The 4,824-nt window shown below is 44.4% G+C and overlaps 1 non-coding gene across 1 annotated transcript; it reads right to left on the reverse strand.

Moving 5' to 3' along the window:
- Positions 1-4,381: 4,381 nt before the first annotated feature.
- On the reverse strand, positions 4,382-4,454 carry trnav-aac (transfer RNA valine (anticodon AAC)). Its single transcript has one exon. It is a non-coding gene; the product is annotated as a tRNA-Val (tRNA).
- Between the last annotated feature and the right edge of the window lie 370 nt (positions 4,455-4,824).

A 4,824-nucleotide genomic window follows, 5' to 3' on the forward strand; every position in this document is an offset into this window, starting at 1 on the left:
ATAATCGTTTCTTATGTTTTTCGGCTGGTTTAGCTTTTTGCACCGCTGTGAAGGTAAGAGACATGTTTAACCTTTAACCACACCGCTTTATAAAAAGCTTTAACCTCTTACAGGCTGCAGACATATACTCACAGCTATCAGATACCGGGGCTGACGGCCTTTCAGATTCTTGAAAGGTTACGGTTCTCGAAGGTAAAACGAAACAAGCCCTCGATGTGGAAGGCCTTTCGTTGTCTCGAACCACGTTTCTTAATACTGTTAGACAGGATAATTTTTTTAAATTAACAAAACTGGACTCAAACATCTTACAGAAACGTTATACAAACAAACAGGGGTTTAGTTCTTACCCGGTCGGCAGACAGCCTGTCTAGGGACAACCACTTCTCTTGGTCGATCCTCGGAGACATTAATCACAGACCTTTCGATAGTTTCTGTGTAATTAAAGAGACCGGCATTAATATATATTAAAACGTTTTCATAACTCTAATGAGCCGCTTCAAAACCACACACACCCATACATAAGAACCCATGAGCGCAAACACAAAAATCTTACCGTCGTTGTTCCAGATGATCTCCTCAGCGTTGGGAATTAACTCCTGTTGACTGGTTGAAAAATAATTTTACAGAACTTAAAACAGATGTTATAGCCTTATTTACAATACATGCACACAACACGCTCTGAGTCAATGAAAATAATCTGAAGACTTGCCTAAAAACTCGTTTAAATCGAAGTCGCTGATGTTGTTTCCGGACATTGTTGATCTTTAGTCTTAAATCGAAAGGTCAGTAAGAGTCTGTCGAGCTGAAGACCAGACCTTCATACTTATAATGATGGCCACATGCCGGATCTGCTTGTAAGGCATTGTTCTGGTCTGGCCTTTGTGCCGCCCTGTTACCAATTAACATATCAAAACCAACCAATAAAATGACACTGCATCAAATTTCAAATAGAAACCATGATGGAGACGATCTCTCTCCTCTCTACTCTAAACTTTTATTAGAACCTTTTGGTCTCTCAAAAAAACATTTTTAAGCATCAAGACCTATAGTCAACAACCACTAAGAATATTTCAGGCCTTTATAAGCACTAAAAAACAACCTGAGCCAAGAAAATAACTATAAAGATCTAAAATAACTAGCGCTTTTACAGTGATTTTTTTTTTTTTTTATAGCGATGCTTTGTTTGGTATTAAACAAGTCACAAACTACTCAGAACAGCATTTATCCCCGCAAAAGAGATATTTTGGTTTATTTTACAAAGCTTATAAATTATATAGGTTAAAAGTATTCTGAATGTTTTGATACCACACGCCATACCTACTGTTGTCTGAGCCCATTCCCGCCCCCGCCCCCGCCCCCGCCCCCGCCCCCCATGGTGTGAGTGATTTAGCCTTGAGTGATGTGATCTATTTAGCATTGAGTGATCAGTTGTTTTTATTTTTTAAATGATTCCTTATCATCAGGGATTGAGACTGCTAAAATACCTTAAAAGCATATCCTTATCTTAAGTCTAACTCTTATGAGCTTTAAGACCCTAGAATGTATTTAAGTAAAACGACTGAACACATTATGTGAGAGATAAAATATAACCACAGCTTTTTTTTTTTTTTTTTACAAAAACAATTAACCTATACACACAAACACCCACACACACACCCTCTTTTTTAATTTTATTTTTAATTAGATTTGAGGGGAGAGACAGAGCCAGATACAGTGTGGATAACATAAGTACCCTATGCAAAACAGGCATTGTTAGGACCTGGGATCATAACAGACAACAGAACTTGTTGATCTTATAAAATGATTGGGCGAGAGAGAGAGAGAGAGAGACAGACAGAGACAGTGTGAATATGATAAACGCACTATTCAAAACTGGCATTGTTAAGACCTGGGACCATTACAGACAACAGAACTTGTTGATCTTATAACGGTTTAGATTTACTAAACCATTACATGTATATTTAAAAAAGACCCCCAACCACTACAGGAAGAGCCGACCCATTCACACTCTACAGTTGACCAACAAGAACAACAAGAACAACAGGTTATGGGCGGCCTTGTTGTTCAGGGTTTTATGGGTGTACACTTTCTGACGGATATGACGTAGGAATAATTAAGGAAATAACTCTACCTAGAATCACGCCCCCCAATTATGACGTAGGAATATTAATAAGCTTAGGGCATACGTCATAACAAAATAGGCCGCGCCCAAAAAATCCTACTATCTACTCATAAGAGTAACAGCAATGTCGCCGATCCTGCTACGGTCATATTGTAACAGCAACAACATGTATCGATTTTAAAAGTGTCAGTTCCAGCGCCTCGCAAAGCTACCCTTCTGTGATCGTTTGTTCTCAAGGTCAGGATTTCTTGACACTCCGAGGAAGAGAAAACGATGGCCAGCCGCATTACAGGGACAGGTTACACGGCACTGGCACGCGTGCACCGCGGGTTGTTTCTGCCCGGTTTCGAACTAGGGACCTTTCGCGTGTGAGGCGAACGTTATAGCCACTACACTAAGGAAACCGACCCGTCCTGGCGTTTCGAATGGCTCCCATCGAAGCAGGCTGGTAAAACGCGCACAGGCGTATCCCGTGGGCCAGCCTGTGAGATAAAGGTTTCTATTTTCACTGACCTATTTTGCATTGCTCAAGGGCACATCAGGACACTTTGGAAACTCTTTCAAAGGAAGAACGCCCTGAGCTATGACAAGACTTACACTTACCCCAACAAGGTGATGCTCAATGGCTTGTTCAAACAGCTGCTGCTCGTCTTGTGCCACCATCAGACAATCACAGAGCTATTGTGCGTTCTACACCTTACGATAGCAACAAATCTAACTACTGCTTTACTTTAACATTAATAATGACGGTGACTACGACGACAACAAGAACAACAAGAACAACATCAACAACAACAACAACAACAACAACATCATCAACATCATCAGATTTTAATTAAAAGTGGCTACACCAGCGTTTACAATTTCAACCTGTCGACGGACGGACGCTCTGAGTGCACCGATTTCGGGCACTCCAATGAAGAAAAACCACCCACCGCCTCCGGGGAACCACGAGGGCAAGCAGGACGAAAAGGACCGGCCCACAGCAGGCTGTTTCCGCCTGATTTCTATCGGGGGACCTTTCGCACGTTAGGCAAACGTGATAACCGCTACACTACGGAAACTGACACTGCGGCCTCTTGCTTCGAACGGTTACCGTTGGAGCCTGCTGGTAAAACGGGCTCAGGCGTTTCAGGTCGGCTAGGCTGTGAGATGGCGTCTGTAGTGCCGCGAAAGGATGCCATTTTCACTGACCTGTTTGGCATTGCTAAAGGGCACATCAGGACACTTCGGAAACTCTTTCAAAGGCAGGACGCCCTGCGCTCTGACAGTGCCTGCACTTAGCCCAACAAGGTGATGCTGAATGGCTTGTTCAAACGGCTGGTGGTCTTCCGTCACCACCAGACTATCAGAGCTATACTGCGCCTTCAACTACATAAGATTAACAGCAATGTCGCCGATCCTGCTACGGTCGTATTGTAACAGCAACAACATGTATCGATTTAAAAGTGTCAGTTCCAGCGCCTCGCAAAGCTACCCTTCTGCGATCGTTTGTTCTCAAGGTCAGGATTTCTTGCCACTCCGAGGAAGAGAAAACAACAGCCACCCTTGGGGCAGAGAGATGGGGGACGGGTAACACGGCACTGGCACACGTGCACCGCGGGTTGTTTCCACCCAGTTTCGAACCGGGGACCTTTCGCGTGTGAGGCAAACGTGATAGCCACTACACTACGGAAACCAACCCGTCCTGTTATTTCGAATAACTCCTATCGAAGCCGGCTGGTAAAACGCACACAGGCGTTTCCCGTGGGCCAGCCTGTGAGATAAAGGTTTCTATTTTCACTGACCTATATTGCATTGCTCAAGGGCACATCAGGACACTTTGGAAACTCTTTCAAAGGAAGAACGCCCTGAGCAATGACAAGACTTACACTTACCCCAACAAGGTGATGCTCAATGGCTTGTTCAAACAGCTGCTGCTCGTCTTGTGCCACCATCAGACAATCACAGAGCTATTGTGCCTTCTGCACCTTACGGTAGCAACAAATCTAACTACTGCTTTACTTTAACAATAATAATGACGGCGACCACGATGACAACAAGAACAACAACAACAAGAACAACAACAACAACATCATCATCATCATCATCATCAGATTTTAATTAAAAGTGGCTACACCAGCGTTTACAATTTCAACCTGTCGACGGACGGACGCTCTGAGTGCATCGATTGCGGGCACTCCAATGAAGAAAAGACACCCACCGCCTCCGGGGAACCACGAGGGCAAGCATGACGAAAAGGGCCAGCCCACAGTAGGCTGTTTCCACCCGGTTTCGAACCGGGGACCTTTCGCGCGTTAGGCGAACGTGATAACCGCTACACTACGGAAACTGACACCGCTGCCTCTTGCTTCAAATGGTTACCGTTAAAGCCTGCTGGTAAAACGGGCTCAGGTGTTTCAGGTCGGCTAGGCTGTGAGATGGCGTCTGAAGTGCGGCGAAAGGATGCCATTTTCACTGACCTGTTTGGCATTGCTAAAGGGCACATCAGGACACTTCGGAAACTCTTTTAAAGGCAGGACGCCCTGCGCTCTGACAGTGCCTGCACTTAACCCAACAAGATGATGCTGAATGGCTTGTTCAAACGTCTGGTGGTCTTCCTTCACCACCAGACTATCAGAGCTATTGTGCCTTCTACACCTTACGGTAGCAACAAATCTAACTACTGCTTTACTTTAACATTAATAATGACGGCGACTACG

Source organism: Amia ocellicauda (assembly GCF_036373705.1).
Source record: "Amia ocellicauda isolate fAmiCal2 chromosome 11 unlocalized genomic scaffold, fAmiCal2.hap1 SUPER_11_unloc_3, whole genome shotgun sequence".
NCBI lineage: Eukaryota > Metazoa > Chordata > Actinopteri > Amiiformes > Amiidae > Amia > Amia ocellicauda.